Genomic DNA, 18298 nt, shown 5'->3' on the forward strand with positions numbered 1-18298 from the left:
CATGTGGTCTTATTATTGGTTGTACTGCTCTGAGTGGGTATGAAAATCATTATCTTTAACTTGATGAATGACAATTGATTTACTTATTTAAATAATGTTCTGGTGTGGTACTTATATGTCGCCTTTCTTCTACTTCTGAGCATGTTTGTGCCAAAGGGTCAAATTGTGAAGTTCTGCATAGCTTAGCTCAGGTACACAGAGGTAAAGTCAGATATGTTGTGCTCTAGGAAGCGGTCAACTCCCTCTGTTCTTCTTACTCATGGTTCACTTTGAGACATGAAGAGAAAATAAGCCCTATTAAGTAGTATTCTACCATCTTGAAATCGGAAAATCAAAGAGACTATGGCGTAACTGAACTGCCACGCCGGCGGCCGTCTTTTGACTGCCATATAACGAGCCATTTCCCCGTTCCTACCGCCAGGGCGGTTGGACCCTCCGAGCCGGTAATGAGCATCTCTGACCCGGCATGCCACCCAAGCACCAGCACTGGCGGTCACTACTTCGGCGGTCTAAGCAAAAGACCGCTGAAGTCGGAATTACCCCCTTAGTGTCCATAGATAGTTTGTACTTATATAAGGGTGTCTGGGTAAGGTATAACTTGTTATAAAAAAAAAAAAACATCTGTGTGGTGTTGGCAGAATGAAAGGTACTGTGTATTTTAGACCAAAGTTTGAGCCATGACTGCAGGAACGGATTGTTAGAGATCAGCTTCCCATTGGACTTCAAAAATTGTTTTTGACCTATTTGAAGAATTCCTAAAGTGATTGTCAATATTTTTGTCAATATTTTTATGGATGAAGAAGGCCTTATAGGGAATTGCGAAGTTGAAGATAGGAGAACTATTGTCTGGTAGAAGTGAGTAGGTGATTGCGAGAAGGAGGTCCTAAGCCGATTATAATTAAGAAGTGAGGAAGTGTATAGTCGTTATTTAGTGTGAAGTGTGGAGAAAGGAGGAAGACAGAAGTTTGAGAAAATGTGATTCATTGTAACAGTACCCTTCAGGTCCAAAATCCTCCAGAATACAACTCTGTTATTTATTTTAATATGTTTGTTGTACTAAAGGGGGACAACAGCACAACTCTTTGTCAGAGTGTGAATGTGTAACAATGTGTTTTACTAAAGAGATGGAGAAGGTAATGAGAGCTGAGGAAAAAGATGTGGGTGGCTGTGAAATATGAACTAAGGGATGAAAGGGAAATGGGTTGTAACTGGAACATTCCAGTCCTTGTCAGAGAGTGGAGATGAAATCAAGATTCTCACTAGAGAGGTCCACATCTGTTTAAGGGTATAAGCAGAGTGATATTTTCTTAAATTTGGAGAAATTCACCCCTTCAAGTGCTTTGGGTTGTCGAAGTTTAATTAAGGAAATATATGCTTTCTTGTTTTTCCATAAAAATGTCCTCATTGATCAGTTTAAAAAGTCAAAAAAGATTGAGGGCACTTCACTGGTAGCATGCATAGGTAGCAGTTTATATTAGACAATATCATCATCTTAATGGTAAGTAATTGCCACAACCAGAACAAAAATAGTGGCAACCATTGCTCGGAGAGTTTGAGTATTGTTTGCCTATCTTTTGGCACATTGACCTGTATAGTGTCCTGTAATAAAGAAGATTATCTAATGATGATAGAGGTAGTACACCAAGGAAAACATGAACCTTTACACATTTCTTTAATACAGTATGTGCTAAATGGGAATAGCTACGAATTATGAATTTTCAATTTGTTATCTGATATCAACTAAAGGGTTTTCAGCAAAGGGAAAAAATCTGGAATAGTTTTAATGGGATCTGAAACAAAAAGAATGACATCATCAGCATAAGTTGTAAATTTGATGACAATGTCTCAGTCACACTTGCGGTGGCTGTTGGGCCGCCGTGGTGGCAGCGGTCTGACTGCCACATTACGAGGTTGGTGGGCAGCCCCGCCAACCTACTGCTGTCTCCACGGGGATCTTCGATCTCGAGGGGCTGATTGTGGCAGAGGTCGGAATCAGTGCTGCCCTGCTGATTACGACCTGGTTCTCTGCCAGCCTTTTCATGGCAGTTTCACAACCATGAAAAGGTTTGCAGAGAACAGGTGCAAGGGGCCTGGCATGGGCAGTGAAGGAGTGCCCCTGCCCAGCACTCTTGCAAAGCTCACTGCTGTGCAGACAGTGACCATTGTGAGGGTGCTAGTGCACCCTGAGGGTGGCAGCAATGTCGCCGGCTCCATTACTGGGCTGACGGGCGAAAACCTTGGCTTCTGCCCGTCAGCCCAGCAGGAAAGTCGGAATGGGCCTAGTGAAGAGTCAGCCTGTTCGGCGGCAACCGCCCCGTCTGAAGTTTGGCTGATGGGTCATCCCGTCCGCGGAACTCATAATAAGGCTCTTTATATTTAAAGCATCAGAAGTTGCTAGACCAGCGTATCTTTTTCCAAAATGGTTCAAGAAAAAAGGATGAATTATAAGAGGGGAGAGGGGCCATCTTTGTATAGCGCCTCTATTTAAACAAAAGAAAGAAGATTGTTGGCCACTGAGAAAAATGTAAGTAGTGGGAAATGAATAGAGAAGGCATATATATATTTTGAAATAGTAGGCACAAAAGCATGTAATTTCTGAGCTCAATAACATAAACTCCCAATTCACTCTGTCAAATACTTTCTCCGCTTTCTAGGGTGATGACTGTGAATGGGGAGAAGCAATTAGAGGCTAATTGTATAATATTTAGAAAGGTTATAGAATTATCAGTAATATGTCATCCTTTGACAAAATCCAATTACTTCAATGTCAATAACTTCTGGGACAATACTAATAATACTCAGGGCTAAAAACTTTGTGGAAATCTTGCAATCTGTATTGATTAGCAAGATTGGTCTATAGCTCTCGCATAGTGTTAAATCCTTATCTTTTATTCGAATCAAACAGAACATAGCCAGAAAGGATCCTTGTGCTTTTCTGATAGAGAGAATTTTTTTTAAAGTAAGAGCAGTTAGGGAATGAAAGATGGAAAATTTAGAGAATTTACAAATAATTTCCATAGAAACCTGTCTGGGCTGGGTGTTTTATCTTTGGGTAATTTAGATAAAGCTTCAAGAAGTTTAGTTGCTGAGAGATCCAGAGATGAGCGATCAACAGGCATATTATGATTTTTAAAATGTCACGGTCATTGTGGTGGTTAGTCCTGTGTTTCTTAAACCTACATTTGGGCCCTGCCCTCGCCTCCACCTCACCCCACCTCCCTGGTGTGACGCCTTGGTCTCCAGTATCTAAACCGAAGTTGCCAAAGGAGGTAAAGCTGCTAAAGGAGTTTTTTTGAACCACTGAGGCAAAGTGGCAAGAAGTCCCAGGGGATGTAGAGGTGATTGTGGTAATGGCTGTCTGGCTGTTCTTTTCTTGCGCCTGAGCTAAAAATGACATTGAGGAAACTTTGATCTGGGTGTTTAATTGGTGATTTCAATTAATCTAATAATCTATTGAGATTTTAAAAACTATTTGTTGCAAGAACTCCCAACTGTCGTATCTGAAGCCTTATCCTTCCATCACAAGCTTTCTATTAAAAATTAAACAGACAGGGGGTTGTCTCTAACCATGGCTGACCCCCTGTGGGGGCAATATGTTTTTTATTAGAAGCAAGGTTTCCCTGGGGGCTACGATCACCCCCCCAGGGAATCCACAGAGCTATAAAAAAATATATATATATATATAAATATATATATATATATGTATATATATATATATATATATATATATATATATATATATATATATATATTTATATATATATATATATATATATATATGCAGAGAGAAAGAAAGAGACTATAGGGGATATATAGCAAGGTTTTTAAGCATAGGATCAGCACAGTGCTATCCACGCCGAGCTAGATAGTGACAAAGTCTTCTGCCATTTGTACAGCAAAATCTTTAAGCATAGGATTGGCACAATGTCATCCTCGCCGAGCTGTAAAATGACAAAAGCCATTTACCACTCCATGCACAGTATTACAGCTTTGGACTGGTCAAATACTGTCCAAGCCAACCTGGAATGAGTAAAGCAATCCCTTACACATGTTTCGCTCTCATTAGAGCTCTTCAGAGGGGTTTAGCTTTGTCCAGACACAAGCTCGGCGTGGATAGCACTGTGCTGATTCTATGCTTAAAAACTATGCTAGATAAGCAGGCATTTGAGGTGAGTAAATCTAGAGTGTCGCTGGTGTTGCAGGGTGCTCCTTACTAGAGCTGCTCTCCACCTAAAATTGGGAACTTCCCAGAGTTCTCCTTAGTGTTTTGCATATATATATATATATATATTTATATCGAGATCACTTTTTTCAATGCATGTTTGGTGTTTGGTTTCCCTGGGGCTGCGATTGTCCCCTGGAAACCACTCACACATATATAAAGGAGAGAGAGACACTCTATATATATATATATATATTTGCCACCAGTTGTCTCGCAGCGCACGTCTTTAAAGCAATGCACATAATGTACATACTCAAACCGACACGTTCCAACCATAGCTTTTAGACAGCAATAAAAAAGTCAAGCGGACTTTTGTCTAGTGGCAGTGTTGATGCCATAAAGTAGCGCAGAATGTTTATATGTCTGCTGCAAAGATCAAATCTGTATTTTATGTGAATAGATGAGTGGAATAGTAAATCCAGCCATTACCTGTGCTATAATACAAATGAAATGTATGTGCAAGGGGGGCTATAGGGAGATGAAGGGCACTTTTGCTGGGTGGTAGTGAGGGAATCTGAAAAGGAGGTCATGGGAGTGGGAGCACCAGAAATGATTGTTGGACTGGGTGCCACAGGTGCTGAAGACTGAAGATGGGTATGTGGCAAGGTGAAGTAATAGTGTGCTTTTTGTTTTCTTTCAGTGTCTTCAGACAATCTGCTGATTGAGGGAAGAAGCGAAGGTAAGGTGACTGACCTTTACTGTTGCACACATCACACACACATCCATGAGCAATTTTGTGACTGTCTATGTAGGCTAGTGTTTTAGAGGGACAGTTTAGCCAGTAGCATCGATGGCATCTCATTGGGTGACTGCTGTTCAAGCCCTAACTCGGGTTATGGAGGACAGCTTTGACGTAGGATCAGATGACTGAGACAGCAGATGCTGAGACAGCATCTTAGGGATAGGACAATGGAGCAGATTCTGGAAGAAATTTTTCAGTTGGAGGAGTCCCATTCGACAACTCTTCTTCCAGTGATTCTGAGGGAGGTGATGAGGACAGAACATGCTGTCCCTTTGCAAGCACAGTCTATGCAGCGGGACAATAGCAGGTTAGCCCAACACAGAAAGCAGGTGCATGTGGCTGCAAGAACAGACAGAGTGCTCTCTTGGGAGCTCTCCAGTTTAGTTCAGCCACAAATTCCACTGCCCAAATCGTATTGTGGAGACATCAAAATTATCTATCACAAAACAACCTGGTTTTGTAAGACCGGCACCTGAGTTTTTGGTCCTGGGCTCGGCTGCCATATAGGGAAACATACCAAACCCAGACATTTATGGAAACTAGACACCCAACGGAGTCCACAGAGTTGTGGCTTGTGTGGATTGCCTTAAGTTTTCTTACCCAGAATACCCTGCAAAAAGTGAAATGTTGAATAAAAAATCTATTTTTTCCTGCGTTTCTGTCACACAAACTACAGGAATGTGCTGGGATCCACAAAATTCCTACCACCCAGTGCTTTCCCACCTGTCTTGATAAAAACATTACCCCACTTAAACGCCTGTGCCTAGTGCCTGCGTCTGGAATGGATCACCCCAGGGTCAACAGTTGCCCTCCTGTAAGGACTAACAATGACAGTTATGTGATCCATTCCTGTCACGGGCACTAGGCCTACCCACAGAAGTGAGGTACCATTTGTATCAGGAGATTTGGGGGTAATGCTGGGTGGAAGGAAGTTTGTGGCTCCCCTCAGATTCCAGAACTTTGTAACACCAAAATGTACGGAAAGAGTGTTTTTTAGCCCAATTTTGAGCTTTGCAAAGGATTGTGGGTGACAGAACCCAGTGAGAACCCCACAAGTCATGCCATCCTGGATTCCTCTAGGGTTCTATTTTCCATAAATGTATCTGTTTGGTAGGTGGTCCCTAGGTGCCGGCTGAGCTACAGCCCAAAATCCACAGCTAAGCACTTTGCAAAAAAATAATGTTTTCAATGGAAAAATGTGATGTATCCACCTTGCGTTTTGGTTTCCTGTCGCGGGCACTTGGCCTACCCACACAAGTGAGGTACCATTTTTATCAAGAGACTAGAGGGAACACAGAATAGAAGAACAAGTGTTATTGCCAATTGTATTTCTCTAAATGTTTGCCTTCCAAATATAAGACAGTGTGTGAGAAAGAATTCATTTTGAGAAATGCCCTGTAATTCACATGCTGATATAGGGACCCCCGAATTCAGAGATGTGCAAATAACTACTGTTTCTAAACTCCTTATCTTGTGCCCATTTTGGAAATACATAGGTTTACTTGATACCTTTATTTCACTCTTTATATTTTACCAAATTAATTGCTGTATACCCTGTATACAATGAAAACCCATTGCAAGGTGCAGCTCATTGACTCCGAGTAGCTTGGGTTCTTGATGAACCTACAAGACCTATATATCCCGCAACCAGGAGAGTCCCGCAAACATAACGGTATGTTGCTTTAAAAAATCTATCATAGCTGGAAAAAGTTACGTAAGAAAATATAGTTAGAAAGGGCTGTTTTTTTCAACTCAATTTCAATATATTTTTATTTCAACTGTTACTTTCTATAGAAACAACTTGAAGGATCTACACAAATGACCCCTTGCTGAATTTAGAATTTTGTCTACTTTCCAGAAATGCTTAGCTGTCTGAGATCCACCATTGGTTTCCCACCCATTTCTGTCACTAACTGCAAGGAGGCTGAAAGCACAAAAATAGTAAAAATGGGATATGTCCCAGTAAAATGTCAAAACTGTGTTGAAAAATTAATTTGGTTTTCTGATTCAAGTCTGCCTGTTCCTGAAAGCTGGGAAGATGGTGATTTTAGCACTGCAAAACCTTTGTTGATGCCATTTGCAGGGAAAACAACAGATGCTTTCTTCTGCAGCACTTTTTGTCCCCATTTTTCCCCAAAAAGAACACATTTTAACTGTATTTTGGCTAATTTCTTGGTCTCCTCCAGAGGAACCCACAAACTCTGGGTACCTTTACAATCCCTACAATGTTGGAAAAAAAGGACGCAAATTTGTCATGGATAGCTTATGTGGACAAAACGTTATGGGGGTCTAAGCGTGAACTACCCCACATCGCCAAAAAAGGGCTCAGCACTGGGGGGGAAAAAGGCCCAGCAGCTAAGGAGTTAAGAGGGATCCAGGGTGATCCTTTGGGCTGCCTGTGTGTTCAAGGCACCCACCCAGCTTTACTCAATTCACCTGGCTGGGCGAATTCTACTGAGGCACATGGTGAGGGCCCCTTCATGTCTGAGGACTATACCTTGCCTGATGTTGGCACTATAAACAATAAGAATCTGAAGCGGGGAGTATGCCTGAAAGCATTTGCCACTTTGGGGGAGGTTACAAGTTGGATCAGGCCTCACAGTGTTTACCCAGCCAACCATCCGTGCTGGCATTATATTGTAGCACTCCCTCTCTCAGGCATTCCTTGGTCATGCTGAGCTCTTCATATTCATTGAACTATATGAACACTATGAATGTATTAAATTGTGATTCTATTGTGTTTAAAAAAGGCTCACAAAAAACTTCACAGCAGCCTAATAAGGATGGGGAGGGTGAGGGGAAGGTTTCATCTGACATCTGTACTGTTGTCTATTTTATCCTTGCTGGAAAGTGTGGTTTCTAACTCTGATCATGTGTTGGATGTGCTGTCCTCTATCCTTTTGGGTGTACAACACCTTACTGCCACAGGCTGGGGTCATATGCAAGGCCAAAAAGTAAAAGAGGCAGAATTGTAGGCTACCCAAATCAATAGCGTGGTCAGAGGGGGTTGCAAAAAACTGACACGCAGGTGGGTAAGCCCTATGGGGCAGGAGAGTTCCCCCAAAAGTGGCTAACAAAAAAACAAGCATTAAATCTGAGGAGGAAAATGTGTATTTTATAGAATATATATTTCAGGGATGTGATCAGGAAGAATGAACTGATCAGCGGTTGGGGAAAGCTTTACCTGTCTACTCAATCTTTGCCAAAGAAGCAGCTTCCTCTGGTGGTGTTCAACTCCGCTCCGGTAATGCCCCTCCCCCAGTCTCTGTTAATTTGGCCCTGCGGGACCCAGAGTAAAACTTTCTAAGGGAAAAATTAAAAGGAAATGGCACATTCCAAAACATAAGTCTAGAAAGTTAAGGTTTGCAAGTATTATTGTTGAGACCGCACCTTTGGAGTCTCATGGAAAGTGAATCAGGTCGAATGATGCCCTCCTTAATTCGTGCACTGGGCCCTGTGGGCTAGAAATACCTCCCACACCTGTATCTATAAATGGTCCGTATGGGTTTGGCTTAAATATTCCCCGTCAGGAACTGGGGTCTGCTTGTATTAAGGAGGAGTTCACTGCTGAGATCAATGATGCTACAAATAAGACACTGGAAAATCATGGGAGTGGGGTGGTTGGGGTGATGAAGGACTAGGGCCAGAGTAATATATAGAGGTCCCCAAAAGGCAAGACAGCGTCTAGTGCTGTCCTCTCTGGTTTGCCCTCTGGGGATTTCGTCCATTCATGACAATCTAATATCTCCTAGACCTCTCAAAGGTGAGGCACAATCTTTTTTCCCCCCACTATTGAATTTTTCTGTTGGCCCCAAAATAATTGCTGGGAAATCCATGGAGGGCGAGAAAGGGTATGGTCCAATTTCAAATATATTTGAATTTGTAACTCTGTTTGATGCAGAATTTGGTCCTTTGAACAGGCAATTCATTCTGCATTTGTTTTGGGAAATTGAGGCTTTGAGACTGATCCCAAGAAAAGACATTGACACTGTACACAATAATCCATCTGCTATTTTCCAGAGTTCACAGGTAACATTTTACTCTATGATCATGATGTCACTGAGTTTAGAGAATGTTTATCACTTTAGGAAGACAAAAGTTGATGTTTTCTGTGCAGAACCCTGTAAAGAGCTAAAATATGATAGTCCGAAACAGAATGCTCAGGATGCATGTTCTATTGGATCTGTTAACCTGAAAGATAGAACCATTTCTGTAGGAAAAGATATGGGGAGGAGAGTAATAAGCATTGGGGGAATGGAGACTTCAAGTGGTTGGACCCCTGGGAGAAAAGATGAGTCTTCTACTTGGAATTGGGAAGCTGACACATTGAATGGGGCTAGAAACAACCCAAAGTTTCCAGTGCTGCAGAAGTAGCCCTCAGAGCAAATTAGTTTCCTGGAACATAGCTGGCTTAGGTCAACTTAATGTAAAATTAAATTATGTAGCGCACCTAATGGCGTTAATTTTATGTTTTCAGGAAACTTGGGTTTGTACTGATTTTCCAGTTGATAATTATTTTGTTTACTCTTGTGGAGTGATTCCCTCCGCTCAAGGTCATGCCAGTGAAGGAAGGGCAATTTTGTTTCAAAATAATATTAATTGGAATCCAAAGGTATTTGTGCATCCCTCTAACTTATGCCTCTGCTTAAAGCTATCAGTGATTACCGAGTGCGGTGGGCTGTCATCTTTTTTGCTTGCATACGTTTACATTTGCCCTGGTAAGGCAAAGGATTCTTTAGTTACATGCTTTCCTTTGTGTGTAAGATTAGTGATGTAGAGGAATGCCCCTTGATAATAATTGATGGTGATTTTAATTCAATGGTGTATAATTGAGCTTGTATGTCTTTTAGCGGTTGTGAAATGGATGAGGCCGGGGGTATTACAGATGTGATTTTACCAGAAACAAATGAAGTGGATAGGAGGGGTATTTGTTTTTTAGAAAGTATGGAATCAAGTGAATTTGTGTTTTTGAACAGCAGATATCCTGAGGATTCTCCTGCCTCTTATATTTTCATTGTCCACGAGGACAGTCCTTAATTAATTATATGTGGGAGTCCTATCAAATTTTCAATGCTTGTACTCAACTGCAGATTCTGCAGACTGATTTGAGTGATCATGGTATTCTTACTGAGTTTGTTGATTTAAATTTCATAGCCCTTGATGAATTTAGCGAAAGTCACTGCTGAATATAACAAAACTAATAGGTGTACCGTTCGGTCTCATGATAGTATGAAACTTTTGGACCAGAATTTGGAAATTGCATGCATGTAACCGTTTTCTCTGTCTTTTCGCGATCCGATCTCCTGGTTTGAGAAGCAGATGGCCGTTTTCTGAACCTTGTGGGTAAAGAAAGTGTTAATCGATCTAACCTTGTTTTTAAGGTTACCTGGACTGTGGAAAAGATAAATTAAGAAATAAATTGCCTTTTTAGGGAACAATTTAAGTCTTTTGTGCCTTCTAGGCAGAGAGAGATTAGCCGCCGTAAGCAGAAGAGAACAAGACTGAAGGCTGTAGAACATAGGAAGGGGGGAGACAAGAAATGGATCAGTCTTAGGGAAGCAGGTGTGTCATATAATTCTCGTAAATATTGGGCTTTAATAGCCAAACCAAACAAAAGTAATTCAAGTGATTGTGATCAGCCTGTTCTATAGGACTAAAGCAGAGGATCTGGAGTTATTTGGTCTGCCCTCTTGAAAGGAGATTGAGGGATTTATTAAAGGTGCTCGAACTTCACGTGCTATGGGTCCTGAAGAATTGTTGTTTGATTGCCATTGTTAAATAAAAGTCGTCTCAATCAATCAATTCTGCTTTATTTCGGCAAAATACCATAAAAGCATATTAACAAAGATTCTAAAATTTAAAAACGCTTGAAAAAAATCAATGAAATTCAGATGCACCTTAGTAAAACTCAGATCCAAAGCTCGCCCAAAGCCATGTGATACAAATATGCAAGATGTCAATAGTGTAAATAGAATAAAAAATACATAATACACATCACCATAAAAATATTAATACATAGCTATAAGTACAAACCTTTGTGCAAAGAGCAATAAGGACCTATCGATTCACGCAATATATGAAATACTTTGTGTCCTTCACCCGTTTGTAGAAATAAGATTCCCATTCTGTTGTCTCACTGTTGATTGCAAATGATTACATCTAGCAGATATGTTCTCTTGTTCGCTAGAACTGTATGTGTGAAAAAATAATATCCATGATAAAAAAATAAAATGTATACGTTTGTACTTAAAAATTTGCCTCTGATGTACTAGATTGCCTCTAAAAACCTTGCAAGGGCGCATACCACAGTCATGCCTGGGCTTGTTTTGCAGATTCTAAGAGCCGAGTGGCGATCCCTGATACCCAGCGATTTGCATAATGGTCTAATCCAGCAAGCCCTCTGTTTCTTGTACACCTGGCAAAAAAATAAAACATGTGCAATACTCTCTCGGGTCATACATCCCATTGGACAGAGATCAATTGGGTTTTCTGTTTGTTCCCATCTTGAAGTAAAAGCCCGCAGAGGTAGTGATCCAAGTCTAAATCTGATATAAAGTGCATGAGCTAAAGGTGAAGTTATTATATCTAAATAGTGCTCAAACTCGTAATGGCACTTGGTCGTCTCTATGGGCTCCTTTTCTATGACCCCGATTTCAGCATTGCTATTCGTCAGGTGATGTCCCATCTTCCAGGAAGGGTAGTATTATTGTACCACTATATAAAAAAGATCTGAAGGCCTCTCCCACCAGTTATAGACAGATTACTCTTCTTGATGTGACTGGTAAATTATTTGCTAAACGTTTGCTTTCTCATCTTAAAGATTGGGCACTTCGCAATAACCTTATTCCAGCTGAACAGGCGGGTTTCAGAAGAACTGTGGGACTCTCGATAATAATACTGCTAATCAAAAGTTGATAGAAATGTACCCCAATAGCATGGGCATGCCTTTGAATTCTGCCTTTATTGATTTCTCCACAAGGTTCTATAGGTTAGACCCGGGGACGCTGTGGAGTAAATTATCTACTCTAGGAATTCCAGCTCACCTTTTCAGACTAATCATTGCATTGCACACCTTTACTTGGACCCAGGTTCTAATGGAGGGAATCAAGGCTTGTTTAGGAGAGTGGCAACGCAAGATGGCTTAAAGCAGAAGTGCCTGCCTTCTAGCACCACTTCTTTCCCTTTATACACATGACTTGCCTAGCACAGTCGGTTCTATAAAAAGGAGATACACCTAAACTTGGGCTAATATGTGTTGGTTGTCTCCTTTACGTGGATGGTGTTATCCTGTTATATTTAACATCAATAGGTCTCCAAAGACAGCTTTGTGCTTTAGAAAAATATGCTAAGGAATACTTCTTGAGCAAAGTAATGATTTTTTAAAAAGGCGGGGTGAGCTTAAAGAAAATGTTTAACTGGTCTCTGGGAAACTCTGGGATGGAAGCAGTGCAGTTTTACCCCTATCTCCGAAGAATATTCTTCAGTAATTGTTCTAGTACTGGTCACATGAATCATTGCAGAAGTAAAGCACTGGCTCAGGCCTCATATCTACAAATATTGTACAGATGTTGTGGGCAGAGGCACTGTCACACGTTTTAATGGTATATAAATTAAAAATCCCACCCACTTTTGAGTTACGCTTGCAAAGGGATGGGCGTTCGGTGTTGGATTTTCTTTGAAAAGACAGCGGGTGTAGTGGGCGTTGAATTTGTAATTTTAACTCCACGGCCCTTCCTTCAGCTCTTTGGCTGGAATTTGGTTTACCCTCCACTTTTGTGCTTACATTGGCAACAGTCTTGAGGTGGGGGAACAATCTATTGGGTGGTAAAATGGGCTCTATTTGTGCTGTGCTGAATTCTGAAATCATTCAAAGTCTGAGAGGAAAAAGTGCAATGAAAGTCATGGAAACATTTACATTTGCTCAGGCTGAGAATCTCCCTTTCCCAAAATCAGTCTATAAGAAATTAAATAATAATAGGTAGTAGTATCCCAACCCCAAAATTATATTCTGTGGAATCTTCCACATGGGGTACATCAAATGATCTGGTTGCTAAGGTTACATCTACTACCACTATGTGATATTACAGGAGCCTGGGAAGGTATACCAAAGGATGAGAGGTACTGTGAGCTTTACCTCTCTTATGTTCAAAATTTGAATCATCTAATTTTTGTATTCGCAAATTTGCACCTTGCACACCGCCACTTTTTGAGCCCAATTTTCTTGAAATATAATATAACTTTGGCTGCTGATGCTAGACTCTTCTTGTTTGCCCCTCCCTCCAAAATTATTTGTACGAAAATTTTTAATTTAAAAAAATATCTTTTGAATGTGTTTTAAAATCTTCAGGTTGGTGCGAAATCATTTTGAATTCAATTGTACTGGCAGATAATTGAAACTTTTGCTAGCTATTGTTGAAATTGTTTCAGTGCTTTTGTATGAGTAGTTTCAGCTTTGCCTGTTATGTACTTTTCTATTATTCTGCATTTCGCACCTTATATCGGATTACTGTATTTTGTGATTTGCACATTTGTGTCAAGTTTCAGTCTCGTCTGTTATTTGCTCTTTTATTACTCTGCTTTATGCACTTTATTATGGACTATTGTAATTTGCAATTTGTGCATTTGTGACAAGTACTTTTGTTCACTTTACGGAATTTTATCACTGTTGTTTTTTTTCGGTGTGTTTTTATTTGGTCTTATGTGGAAGTACTGTTTTTACCGATTATTTTTATGTGGACCTCAGTTGAGATCCAAAACATAAATAAAATGAATTGAATTGAATTGAAATGAAACAGGATTATAAAAACATTTTACGGAAAATGGCAGGAGACCAGTAAATATTTCCCACCCGTTGTTTTTTAAGAGAATTCATATCTGTTTCTACCAGGTGAGTTTTTTAAAAGAAAACGATCTGGCATTTCAGTCTAGATAAATGAGTCAAAGTTATTTGTTTTTTTGTTGGATTGTGAAGGGCTTTAACATTCCAAGAAACAATACATATGCTCCCCATAGTGAACAGACTCAAGGGGAAGCGTATACAATAACAAATCAATTCAAAGGTGAAGCAGGGACTCAAAGGGGAAGCAAGATGGCAGCCAGGAGGTCTGGCCGTAAAGCAGCTCTCGCGCTCAGGCTCTCAGAGGCTGGAACACTAATGATCTATTGCAAATATACAACACCACGGACACCCGGCTGACCAGCAATGCTTCCTGACTTGCTGGTGCATCTCTTATGAGCATTACAGTTGAGGAAGACTCGCTCTCCCTTTGTTTACAGCAGCTGCAAGCAGCTCTGCCACATTTGGGCACGACTCACAGTGGGGCTCCTGCAAATTTTACAACACAGGAAAATCAACTGGGGGTCTCCCACATCCCATCGAATCTTATGCCCCCCCCCCCCCAATTACTAAGGGAAAAAAGCATGTTCGGATCTGGAGGACAATGAAAAAATAAATCTGTGTCAGACTGGTCAGAAGGGGACTCTGTAACAGCTTCTGAGTCTAGTAATTAGATCGTATTGGAGGACCAGGAAAATAGGATGAGACACACTCATCCCCCCAGGCCTGGTTAAAGCCAGGTATCTGCTAAGGGGCAGAATTTAAAATGGGACTATATAGCATGAGAACATCTAGTAGGAGACAGACTTGAAGAATCTCGTGATTTTCCTGGTTCTAATCCCCCACGCTGAAGGCAAGGTATGCAAGTGCCATGTCTCACAGGAAAAAAACACGACTCGATAGCTGTCGGGCCCAGGTGGCTACCCGGAAGTTACAAGGTACTATATGTAAAATTATCCAGTCTTGTGCTGCCATAGGTGATCCATTATCGGACCTTGTAACCATGACAACAGCACTAGAGACGGATGTGGTTGGGGCCTAGGATCAGGTGGAGGTGCACGAAGCCCAGCTTGTTAGCATCCAATGGAAACTTGAGGATCAGGAAAATGGACAGCACCTCAATAACTTGCGGATTCTTGGGATACCTGAGGGTAAAGAGAGCTCTGACTCTAGATTGTTCATTGTGGACTTGTTTCAGAAAGGTTTTCCTGAGTTGGTCCTGAGAAAGCCAACAAGTCCCTAGAAATGTGTTGGTATTGAAACTTTCTAAATCAACCTCTGAAAATCTAGGAGCTATTCTGGTCTATGTTGGCAATTTTTTATTAAAACAAGCAGTCTATGAGAAATCTAGACCTGATGTTAAGAGAACGGTTGGAGACATCTCTTTTTTCACAAAACCAGACGTTTGTCATTTCACAGTTGAGGAATCTTGGTGGCTCTGACAAACCATAATACCATTCCAGGACAAGGAGTCACAGGCCTTCCTACTGAATCCGACATGCTTGAAGGTCAAGTGGAATAATAACATGTGGATGTTCACGTCGGAGATTAAAGCAAAGGAATTTTTGGATAATAGTTGATGAATTTAGATACACTTGAACTATTTCATTATTACCTTATTGTTGGCATTCACACTTGAGTTTGTTATTTTTTTTCTTGGTATGAGCTGGGTTGGAGAGCCGCATACATCACATCAGACTTTTGGTTGGTCTGTTAGTTTCTCATGGGGGGGTTGAGGATGGGGACAGGGAGAAGAAGGGGCTGCGGGTGATTTGTGGCAAGGGAGCGTCGGGTGGGTGCAGGCAGCAGAACAGAGGGAATCAGGAGTTGGGTACGAGGTTGGGAGTCAATGAGAAAATATATTTCCCGCTGTGAAGTCTTGATTTCTGGTATAATGAGTTTGAGTAATATATTGGTTATTGCTAATACCTTGATCTTTTGTATAATGAGTCAAGTAATATACTGGGATTGCTAAAGCTTCTGGAATGTGTAGTTGCAAATGAAGGGCTGATTGATTTCAGAATGATCAGATATGCAGTTTATCCGAATGATGGTATTTATCACATGCAGCGTTGATTAGTTCTTGTATGAATGAGCAAACTGACATTCTGCTCCATTAAGGTAGTTGGCCTTAATGACAGATTGACGTGTCAAAAGGTTTCAGAGATACTTAGAACTTTAGCAACAGATTTTATTTGTCTACAGGAAACCCATATATCTTGGGTGACCTGATTGCTGTGCTAGGTTATTTATTATTAGAATGCACTCTACAGACTTACCTTACTAGAGAGGTGGCCATATGAGCAAAGAATTACATTGGACCAGCAAAGCGTAAGTTAGGCAATAAATGTGGAAGGTGGCTAGTGGTAGCGTGGTCTGTTTTGGGGACTGATTTACCATCTGCTTGATATATGGATCAAGTCTGGATGATCCAGCGCTGTTTTCTGAGCTTGAAATGGAATTGTCCACTTGGCTCGTACCCACTAATCATCTGCAGCGATTCAAACCTACATTTGCGGATTGGAAGTCAGCAGCTAGGTACCTAGGGAAAAGAACAGGTGTTTTGGGCATTGTCTTCGCTCATGGTTAGTCATGTACTGATAGATGTATGGGGAGAGAGGAACTCTAAAGATCCAGGCTATACCTATTTTTCATGTCCACATAAGAAATTTGTGAGGTTAGACTATTTCTTAGTTTCTACTAACCTTCAGGCCATCATCAATATTCTTAAACTTCTTATGCTTTTTTCTGATCTTAGCCCCCTGGTGCTTGAGGTAATAGGCTTAAGTGGTTTAAAACTACAGGCTAAATGGACATTCAATAGAAAGTTGCTGGTCAACTCCCAGCAAGTACATTGCACACATAGCAAAACGGATTAAGATGTTTCTTGAACTTAATAGATATATTACTTCATGGGAGATGTTATGGGACTCTCTTAAGGAAGAAATAAGGGGCAAAACTGTTAGTTATGTAGCAGGGGCCAGGAAGATTCAACAGGCAAGAATTAGAGAACTTTAGAAACAGCTGGCTATTCTGGAGAATAGGCCCTTGAGGGAATTATAGGGGGACACGATACAGTACAAATTCAACGGGAATTTGCCCTAGCTAAAGCTAAGATTAATAGTTAGTATGCCAAAGTTATTGCAGAGAAATATCAAACATACAAAAGGGATCGTTATGAATTTGGAGAAACAGTAAGCAGACTTTTAGCACTATGCACTAGCCAAAAACAGACTCTGCGAAACAGAAACACAATAAAAAGAGTGGATGGGTTAGCTATTACTGAAGTAAGTAATATCATAAAAGACTTTGAGGAATATTATTAAAGACTATGGGGGACATTACGATCTCGGCGGTCTTTTTGCAAGACTGCCGAGGGACCACTGTGCGGAAGACCGCCTGTGCAGGCGGTTTGCCGCTCGGCGTATTATGACTGTTGGCTGCTCTCCGTCGTTATTCCGACGGAGAGCCGCCAACAGCCATACTTGCGGGCGGCGGGGAAGTGGAGGTTGCTCCACCTCCACCGCCACGCCAACAGAACACCGCCCAGCGAATCACGTCCTGTGATTCGCCGTGGCGGTGTTCTGTTGGCGGTGTGGTGTCGGCGGAGCTGCCACCATGGCTCCCGTCCCCTCCCGGAGGATCGACAGACCAGGTAAGTTGATCGTCCGTTAGGGGAGGGGGGTGAGGGGGTGTTGTGTGTTGGGTGCGTGCATGGGGGTGTGCGTGTGTGTCTGTAGAGGGGGTGTGTGAGTGCGTGTATGCTTGCGGGGGTGTTCTGTGTATGGGTGTGTTAGTGCGTGTATGGCTGTGGGTATGTCTGTATGGATGTGTGCGTGTATGATTGAATGTGGGTGTGCATGTCTGACTGTGTGTGTGGATGTAGGCATGTATGTTGGGGTGTGTGTGTTGGTGGTGCCTGCATGCGTGTCGGGTGTGTGTGAGTAATGTTATGTTGGGGGTCGGGTGGGGAGGGGGGCCCTGCCACCTTTGGGGGGTGGCAGGGGTGGTGGGGGGTGTAGGGGAGGGAGTCGGGTGGGGGTGGGGGCTGGGGTAGACCCCTATCAGTGCCAGGGAAGGAATTCCCTGGCACTGATAGTGCTTACCGCCATGGATTTCATGGCGGTTGAAACCGCTGGAAATCTACGGCCGTAAGCCGGGTCCAAATACCGCCGGCGGTATACTGACGGCCGCCGGGCTGGAGACCACTGTTCATGATATTGGGGGTCATTACAACCCTGGCGGGCTGGACGGAAAACCGGCGGATGTCCATGGCGGTAACCGCCATGGTCATAATACACCAAGGTAAGACCGCCAGCCTGTTGGCGGTCTTACTGCCGGTTCTCCGCCATCCGCCAGGGTTGTAATGACCCCCAATATCATGAACAGTGCACTGGTCTTCAGCAGGGGCCCAACCACAAGAGGAGGGCATTACCTTGGTGCAGAGATCCATAGAGAACTGGAAGCTCACATCACTGTTGAAGAAATCGCCAGTGCA

This window comes from Pleurodeles waltl, chromosome 2_1, assembly GCF_031143425.1.
Source record: "Pleurodeles waltl isolate 20211129_DDA chromosome 2_1, aPleWal1.hap1.20221129, whole genome shotgun sequence".
Lineage (NCBI taxonomy): Eukaryota > Metazoa > Chordata > Amphibia > Caudata > Salamandridae > Pleurodeles > Pleurodeles waltl.